Source organism: Pristiophorus japonicus, unplaced genomic scaffold, assembly GCF_044704955.1.
Source record: "Pristiophorus japonicus isolate sPriJap1 unplaced genomic scaffold, sPriJap1.hap1 HAP1_SCAFFOLD_75, whole genome shotgun sequence".
In the NCBI taxonomy this organism is placed as follows: Eukaryota; Metazoa; Chordata; class Chondrichthyes; family Pristiophoridae; genus Pristiophorus; species Pristiophorus japonicus.
Window position 1 is genome coordinate 1,186,745 of NW_027254666.1, and position 9,867 is coordinate 1,196,611.

Below are 9,867 nucleotides of genomic sequence, written 5' to 3' on the forward strand. Positions count from 1 at the left end.
TTCCATGTAATGCCTTTTTTCACACATGTTATGAAATGCCAAGCACGATCGCACAACACGTTTGCACGCGCTACCTCTCTCTCTTACACAAACTCACAAACAAACTTAAATTCCTACACCCTCCAAAGACAGTTTTTGAATTTTGAAATTTGAAATCTGGAATAGACAGCACATCCCTTTTAAACAGGCACAGAATGATCCGGGACTGATAGCATATCCCTTTTAAACAGACACATAAATTTGCGGGACTGAATGCAAATCCCTGTGAAGCAGATATTGAATGTTCTTGACCTGAGAGATCTTTTATTTTAAACCGGCCCAGAATGACCCGGGACTGAAAGCAAATCCTTTGAAAACAGACACAGATTGATCCTGGACTGACAGCAAATCGGTTTAGACAGACACAAACTGATCCGTGACCTCTCGCATTTCCACTGTGAAAATCACAAAGAGAGATTCATAGCCCTCGACCAACGAGCAGTCGACAGTAAAGTGCGTAACCCTTTCTATATTAAAGCGGCATATTCTGACGGTAGTGAAGAAAGCTATTCGGCCCAACGTGGCTGTGCTGTGTCTCTGAGAGAGCGATCAGATTAGTCCCCCTCTCTATAGTCCTGCGAATAAGAATGTAAGAATGTAAATTTTACCTTTGATGAATATATTGGGCCTGAAGTCATTGTGCTAGGCTTCCCCCAGACGCTCGGCTGCAAATAGTGACAACGTTCCACACCTACCTTTTGCTCCTGCACACTCCGCACCTGAGGCCTTCTCTTCGCGCGCTTCGCAGCGCATTCACGTCTTGCAGCTGCGGAGGGAGAAGCTGGATTCACGTGGCTCTGGATAGCCAATGAAGGTACATTACTATCGTTCGTAATAATAGCATCTCCGTTAGTAGGGATTCTCAGTATTATGAATGAAAACGCCCCCATCACCCAAACACACATAAAATGTAAAAAAAAAAATAGTCACGTATTTAATATTAATTTAAATTAAAGTAAACAAATTTATAGAAAAAAATATATTATTCGGATTTTTTCTAAAGTTTGATATTTAGGGTTTAAAATAAACCTTCCTTAATGGACAGAGTTTTTAAACATAAAAATGTTGTTACATTTTATTTCAATATGTTTTTTAAATATTTTTTACATGTTTTAAAACTCTTACGCTGAAAAAAGTAGGCTATGAACCTGCTTTTCCCAGGCATAAGCAATTTAAGGACATTAGCTGGTCAATTGATGGACGAATGGCACATAATCACGCGAATGTCCTTCTCCTGAAGAAGCGTTGGGTCTGTCAAGCAAGAATTTGACATTGGAAAACCTGGTTTTCAGTACATGCGCCTCGCACCCATAAAAGGGCTTTTGTGGGTCATTGCCGCTTGCGTACGTACTCCGTGCAGACCCAGTGAGGCCGTAATTACAGGCCCTATATTTATTTGAGACATGACATGACCAATGTACAGCATCCTTGAAAGTAAAAGGCAAATTTGGCCATGAGGTTTTATGTGATTGACAAAACAACAAGTGGCTTCAAACGTTTTATACAATAAGGACGATTATGGGATTCGGAGCCACGCATGCAGATCACAATGGATTAGCAGTTATTCGCCTTAAACTCTGGGCCAGCTCCTCTCCCGTTAGGCATTCAATTGCCTGCTTTTTGCATCCAAACAGAAATATTCTGCAAGAATGTCCAATTCACCGCTTGTCCTGCCTATGCAAGCAGATCGACAATGTTAAAAATGTTCCATCAGCTTCTTAAAGCAAATGGCTTTCATTACTTCAGGTGGTGTATAAACACGTGGAATTAAATGCACCAGATACAGCAGAAGTAGGAGTTTCTGAAACAGCGGAGTTAGGATATTCAAAAAAAGAATGAATTGGGATGGGGCAGCAGAAACAGTGGAACTAGGAGCTCCGGAAACAGGGGAATTAGGAGCTCCGGAAACAAGGAAATTAGGACCTCCAGAAACATCAGTATTGGTTGATCTCCAGAAACAACGGAATGAGAGTGCCCTAGAATGAAAGGAAATAGGATCAAGAAACATTTGAATTAGGATCTCCAGAAACACGAATAATTAGGAACAACAGAAAAAGTGTAATTCGGACCTGCAAGTTCGGGGGAATTAGGAGACCGTAACAGAAACCTGAAAATTAGTAGAGAGCTCCATAAACAGAGAAATTACGATACAGCTACAGTTACAATGAAATTCTTAGATCCAAATAATGGGAAGTTAGGAGAGGGCATCATAATCAGGGAAAGTAGGAGCGCAATAAATAGGGTAATTAAGAATAGGAAAATTAAGAGCTCCAGCACTTTACCTTATAAAGCAGGGGAATTAGGAGCAGCAGAAAAGGAGAGTTAGCAGTTAAAGAAAGAGTTGAATTAGGATCAACTGATATAGGGGAATAATGAGCTCCAGTAACAGGGGCATTATTTACTCCAAAACATGGGACAAAGATACTACTGAAACATTAGAACAACGAGCTACAGAAACAGTGTAATTTGAGCGCCATAAAGAGGATAATCTGGATTTCCTGACACAGGGAAATGAGGAGCACCTGAAGCTGGAGAATTAGAAGCTGCTGAAATAGAGAAATGAGGAGGGCAAGAAAATGGAGAATTCGGAGCTCCAGAAACATAGGGATAAGGAGCTCCTGAAACAGAGGGATAAGGAGCTCCAGAAACAGCTGAATGAGGAGCTCCACAAACAGTGGGATAAGGAGCTCCTGAAACAGGGGAATCAGGAGTTCCTGAATCAGAGGGATAAGGAGCTCCAGAAACAGGAATTTGGAGCTCCTGAAACAGAGGGATGAGGAGCTCCTGAAACAGAGGAATTAGGAGCTATTGAAACATGAGGAATTCAGAGCTTCGGGTACATGGAAATAAGGAGTTTCAGAAACAGGGGCATTTTGTGTTCAAAAGACAGGGAAATTATGACAACCAAAAACAGGAGGATTTGGAGAGATTTCAGTACTTGCACCGCTAAATATCATTCTCAGGCACAGTTTGTCAGTATAATATACTCTGATCCATCTTTCTTAGGTTCAATATGAAATAATTTGCACTTCGTCACTGGGACCTATATCTGCATAGTTATTTTCACAAGCAATTAACAAGCGTCTCTTTGCAACATTATGTTCCACGACACTATTTACAGTGCCAGTTACATTTCTATTCACTAAAATTGGACGAGACCGGAACTGAAAAGAGTCTCCCCGTTTGTTTTTCTTTCTCTTTCTCCTCATGTCTGTCTTTCTTTCTGTCTCCACATCTGTTTCCAAAACGCTCTTTCCCAACCTATCACTCCGCGGTCTTTCTCGCCACTGGTGTAACCTCCGTCTGTCTTTCTCTGTGCCCCTCCCGCCTTTCTCTCCGTCTGACTCCCACTGTCTTTTACTTTCCTCTGCTGTTATCTCTATTTCTGTCTCCCCATCTGTGCCCATCAGTCTCTCCCCCTCCATCCCTCTGTCTCTGTCTCTCGAGTCTGTCCCTTGCACTTCTCGGTTCGTCTGGCCCCGCAGTCTGTCAACCGATCTCTCTCACTGTCTGTCTCTGTCGTTACCTCCCTGTCTCCCTCCTGTTTAACTCCCCCGTTTGTCACCCTCTCTGTCTCCCCTGTCTGGCTCTCTCTCTCCCTAACTTTTCTGTGTCTGTCTGATTCGTCTGTTCTATTTCTGTCTTCCTCGTTTCCATCAGGTGTATCTCTCTCCCCTTCTACATCCTCCCGTCTGTCTACCACCATCAGCCTCACCCACTCTGTCTCCTTCTTTTACATTTCCAGTCGGTTATCTCCACCACACGGTCTGTCGCTCTCTCTCTATCACCTCCTGTAGGTCACTCTCTCCCTCTGCCCCCACCCCCCGCCACCCCCACCTCCCCTCTCTATCTCCTTCCTATCTCTCAGCTGTCTTTCTCTCGCTCTCTCTGCCTCCCCTCTGGCTCACCAGTTTTCCTGTTCCCGTCGAGCACCGTCTCAGCTTTTGTCTTTGTAATATATCATCTATCTACCGCAGCCTGTCGCAGTGCACCATTCTTCCAGTCAATCTCTATCCCACCACACCCAATTTGTTGCCCCCTCTCTCTTTCTCTCGCTCCACAAGCTCTTTGTCTTTGTCTACCACGACGTATTCTCCCTGTCTTTCCGGGTCTGTTTTCTGCACATTTCTCTCCTGCGTCTGTCCCACTCTAACCCTCCGCACGTGTATTCACTTCTGTCTATCCACAGCTGTATCCCCATCTCTCATTCTCGCTGTCACCCCCAAATGTTTATCTCTCTTTACTTCGCCGATCTGTCTATCTGACTCCGCCTTCTGGTTCTCTCACTCTTTCTCTCCACGTCTGCCTCCCTGCTGTCTCTTCATCTCTCTCACTCTGTTTGACAAATCGATTACCCCGCCGTCTGCCTCTGTCTCTATTTCACTCTCTGTCGGCCTCTTTCCCTCTCTCCCATGTTTTAAAAAAAATTAATTCAGAAATGTGGGCGTAGCTACCAAAGCCTTCCTTCCTTTATTGCCCTTCTGAAACTACGCCGGAGAAGGTGGTGCTGAGCTGAGTATTTGGAACCGCTGCAGTCCGTGTGGTGAAGAGACTCCCGCAGTGCCGACTTTGTCGCTGCAGTTTGCTTCAAATGAGTGTCTCGCTGGGCCATTGTCGAGGGCATTGAAGTGTCAACCACATTGCTCTGCGTCTGGAATCACGTATAGCCCAGACCAGGAAAGGACGGCATATTTCATCCCCGAAAGGACATTAGTGAACCAGATGGATTATTATGACAATCCAGTATTGTCATGGTCATTTCTGATACTAGCTCTTTAAATCCAGATTCATGTAATTAACTCAATTTAAATTCTTCAGCTGCCGTGGCAGGATTTGAACTTACAACTCGGCGATCTTTAGACCAGGTCTCTGGATTAGTAGTTCAGTAACATCCGCACTCTGCTACCGTATGGTTTCTCCCTCTCTCTCTCTCGGTGTTTTCCCGGTCTGTCTCCTCCTTCTTTCTCCCCCACCTGCCTCTCTCTGTCTTGCCATCTGTCTTTTTCGACCGCCTTTTTCCATCACTCTATCTCTCTCCCCACCCTCCTACCCGTGTCTGTCTCTCGGTCTGATCCGCCGTATATCTCTCTCATTCTGCCTCCTCGTATGTCTTTCTGTTACTGTCTCTCCTGTATGCCTCTCTCTCTGTCTATATCTCCTCATCTGACTGCCGTTGCTGTCTGCCCCATCTGTACCTCTCGCCGTTTCGCCCTGTTTGCCCCGATTGTTTCACCACACTCTCTATTTATCTGTCTCTTACACGTCTGTCTCACCCCCTCTCTATCACTCTCACTGCCTCACCCCGCCTTTTGTCTCTCTCTCTTTATCTCTATCTCAGCCCAGTATGTTATCTTTCTGGCTAACCCCCGTCTGCCTCCCCTGTCTGTCAATTACTGTCCCCTTCCACTATTCAACCTTGTCTGCCCCTGTCTGTCGCTCTCTATCTGCCCTCCGTCAGTCTTCACTTTCTGCCTCCCCTGTCTGTCACGCACTTCCCCCTTCCATCATTCTCCACGGTCTGCCTCCTCCCTTCTGACTTCCACGTCTCCCTCTCTCTTTGTCACCCATCATATCTCCCACCCACGCAGTTTGTCTCCATCCGTTTCTCACCCTGTCAGTCGGTTTTGCCGCCCCTCCCCCCTCAGTATTGTCGCATTCTATAACCCCCACCATAATTAACTCAATCTGTCTCCCCTCCCCCTTGTCTGTCGCTCTCTCTCTCTCTCTCTTTCAAAATCTGTCTGTCTTGCTTTCTGTCTCTCCGGACTGTCTCCTCTCAATCACAACCCCCTGCCTGTCTCTCTCTTTCTGTGACATGCACATAACTGTCTTCCCCTGCCTATCTATCTCTCTGTCACCCTTACCAGGCGTAAGATTTTGAACGAGATCTTCTAGGCAAGAGTTGGGAAAATAGCGCAAATATCCGACCGCAATGACCCTTCTCTCGGGGATGCGTTGGATCTGTCAAAAGCCATTTTGACTGTCCCAGTGCCAGTTTTCGGCGCACGAACATCGCGCTCTGAGAAGCGTACTTGAGGGGCTTCGACGGGTGCGTGCTGACATCATACTTGCCCTTAGAGACCGCAATTGTTGGAAGTTTGGCAGGCTCTCTGTTGCCATGTATTTCCCTCAGTCTGAAACAGAACGTGACAAGTTGTCAATGGCGATAGCAATAATTATTCATCTTTCACAGAATGTTATGTAATTAATTTAATAAGCTTCATTTTAATTTAATAAATCCCGGAATATGCATCGAACCTGTGCCGACGAGGAGAGAGCGCTGCATCCTAACCACTAGGTGGCGGTCACAGGAGTGAGTAAACGTTGATGTCGTGAACTCGTGAACCAGTCAGACGGCCTCTGTGAGAATATTTAAAGGGAGAATGTTCAAAGTAAACTAGTCGCAACAGCAATGAACTGCAATTAAAAAAAACAGCCAAAACCTGTCTTTTTCCCCGGCAGACATGGCGGAAATTAAACGGTGGAAGTTAACCGTTTTGAAGATTGAATGTCTTTTGGAACTGGCTCGTTTTATTAATTGTAAAACATATGATTTATCTTAAAGACTTGGATATTTCATTGCAGTCCTCTGCTATTGCGACTTTACCAGAACAACAACAACAATTTAGCTCGCCAGATTAATGCGTGGTAGCCGGATTGGTTTAAATACCCACAAACTGGCGCTTGGGGATTACAATATCGGAACGTATCTGGATTCCATTGTTGACGCTTCACGTCAATGACATTTAATCAAAACTCCGTCATCAGAAATATTTCCAGAGATGCTGCCTGACTGGCTGAGTATATCCAACATTTCCTGATTTCATTTCAGGCTTACAGGATTCGCAGTACTTTGGTTTTGAAACTAAAAAGTAAGATAAGTTGACGTCATTGGCGATTCGAAAGTCAGTACCTTTATGCAACGACAAACGTGAGTCATGCGTCGTGTGTCTCCTCCCTTCTGCCAGGTAAAGAACATCATTGAGTGGGTGCAGAACATTTTGAGGGGCGAAGGGGAGCAGCATAAGCCGTGATCTATGTGCTAACCAATGACATAAGGAAATAAGGGGATGAGTTCCTTCAATCAGAGTTTCAGGTACAATTGAGGACATTAATGAGCAGGACCACAAAGGTATTCTATGGATAATTCCCAGTTCCCCGCGCTATTGAGTTTAGAAATAGCAACGTATGTCTGGATAAATGGTGCACGAGTTTGGGCTACAGAATCCGGGGCATTTGGACCAGTTCTGGCGCAGGAGGGATCTGTTACAGTAGATTGGGTAGTACATCAATAGAGCTTGGACCAATGTCCTCGCGGGAAGTTTAACAAGTGGGGCGGGTGAGCCGTTGAACTAATTTGGCAGTGGATTTTTGTACCAGGATGAAACATCTGTCGATGTTGTAATTATGCCTTTATACACAAGCCCAGATGATTATTATATATCAACTATAGCAGTGAACGTGGCCTCAGACAGCGCATTTCAGCCCATCCTTGGGAAACGATATACCACGGCACAGCCAAACCTTCACCGACACCGAGCACAAGCAGAGGAAATACAGGCACAGCAAAATTTGCTGAGGACCGTAGAGAGTAAAATGTTCTTTGATCAGTGATAGCTCTAAATATATTTTGGTGTCTCTGTGTTAAGTTGCAATATGTTCTGTGGGATATAAATATATTTTGTATATCTGTGATCGTGTTTATGTATTTGAATGCAACAAAGTTATTTATAATAGAATTGTGGAGCATCTATGTTTGTTATAAATGTATTTTCTGTGTATACCTTTGTATCTATCCTAATTGTAAACACCTGGCAAATAAACGTAAATACAATTATAAGCACAGAGATACTTAGAGATAAATTCATAACGGAAACAGACATAAACACAAGTAGATTTATAATAACACATATATGAACACATATAATTTGATTATCAATGTTCCACACAATTTAATTTACAACTCACAGATAGATGCACAAATATATTTATAAAGTTCCCGCACAGCCATCCAACTTCATTACAAATAACAAAACATTACACAAATAATAAAACACGTCTATGGTGAAAATCTATGGAGACTCAATAACTGAAGGCTTCTTGCAGAGAGCCGGCATCGACACGATGGGATGAAAAGCTTCCTTCTGTGTTGAATGATTCGATGATTCATTGTCTTCCTCCTTGTTAGACAGGTGGAACAGGCAGCTGTCTGATGGGAGCACAAAGACCACAGGACATGCAGCTCTAGTGGTGCAATCGGTTAGCGCGCGGTACTTATGTGACAGTACAGGCTTGGGAAATGCCGAGGTTGTGAGTTCGAGCCCCACCTCGAGCAGCCGATGCTTTTGCATGTGATGTTTGCACTTTTCAGAGTCTGAGGCCGTTTTCTGTTCATCCATCTCTCTTGTCGATTCCGCCATTTACCACGGTGCTGTCTGTCTCGCTGTCTCGCTGCGGTTATTCCTGTGTCAATCTGTGGGTTATTTCTTATTGAATACCCGTGCCTGTTCCCCACATGAAATAAATGAGGGGATCAAACAATTCCTCATCTGGCACTCGGGAGCAAATGAACCAAAATTTATAAGACGATATAGTTTATTGTAAATATAACATTCCCTCTTGAGTGATATAGGTTCAATTCTGTACAAAACCAAACTATGATCACAACGTGATTCCAATAAGCCACCTTTGACTGTATTGTCGCAAGCGCTACCATTGTAGCTCAAGGAGTTTCATAATTAATAAGCGTAGAAATCAAGCAATGAAGCGGTAGAGATGGTTCTGAGAATGTGGAATGCCCTCGCCCAGACCAACATTTAAAACAAGGTTTAAAAACTGGCAGCGTGCAGGAGGAAGGGAAGAGAGGAAAGTGAGCCACAGAAAAGCCACGGGAGTTTCGGAAACTCAGGGCGTTTTTCTCTGACCACAGCATAGTTGCACATGGCACGGATATTGTTGCTATTAAATATGAATAAAATGCAACGTTTGTTTGCAGCTGTTTCTGTTTCAGTCCCTTTTAACTAATTCTTAATTTCATTTGCCTGCGATGATTCCATAAATCTTCGTAACCTTGCCGAACAACTATCGATCAATGTGAAACTTGAAAATGTTAATTGCCCCAAACCTCGATAGATTTTTAGGGGAGGAATTATAAGACAGGTGGAATAAGCAGCTGTAACAAAAAGGGCCACTGAATATAAAGGGGCTGCAGGAGCGGTCAAAACTAAAAATCATTGTTTAAAAACTAGGATTAAAACACTCTATTTAAATGCACGCAGTATTCAAAATAAAGTAAATTAGTTGACGGCACAAATCATTACAAACGGGTATGATTTGGTGGCCATTACAGAAACGTGGTTGCAGGGTGGCCAAGACTTAGAATTAAACATACAGGGATATCTGACGATTTGGAAAGTTAGACAAGAAGGGAAAGGAGGTCGGGGAGCTCTGTTAATAAAGGATGATGTCAGGTCAGTTGTGAGAGACGATATTGGCTCTAATGAACAAAATGTTGAATCATTGTGGGTGGAGATTAGAGATATTTAGGGGAAAAAGTCACTGGTGGGCGAAGTTTATAGGCTTCCAAATAATAACTTCACGGTGGGGCGGGCAATAATCAATGGAATAATGGAGGCATGCGAAAAATGAACGGCAGTAGTCATGGGCGATTTTAACCTACATATCGATTGGTCAACTCAAAACTCACGGGGTAGTCTGGAAAAGGAAGTCATAGAATGCATAAGGGATTGTTTCTTAGAACAATATGTAACATAAACTACAAGGGAAAAAGCTATCTTAGATCTGGTCCTGTGTAATGAGACAGGAAAA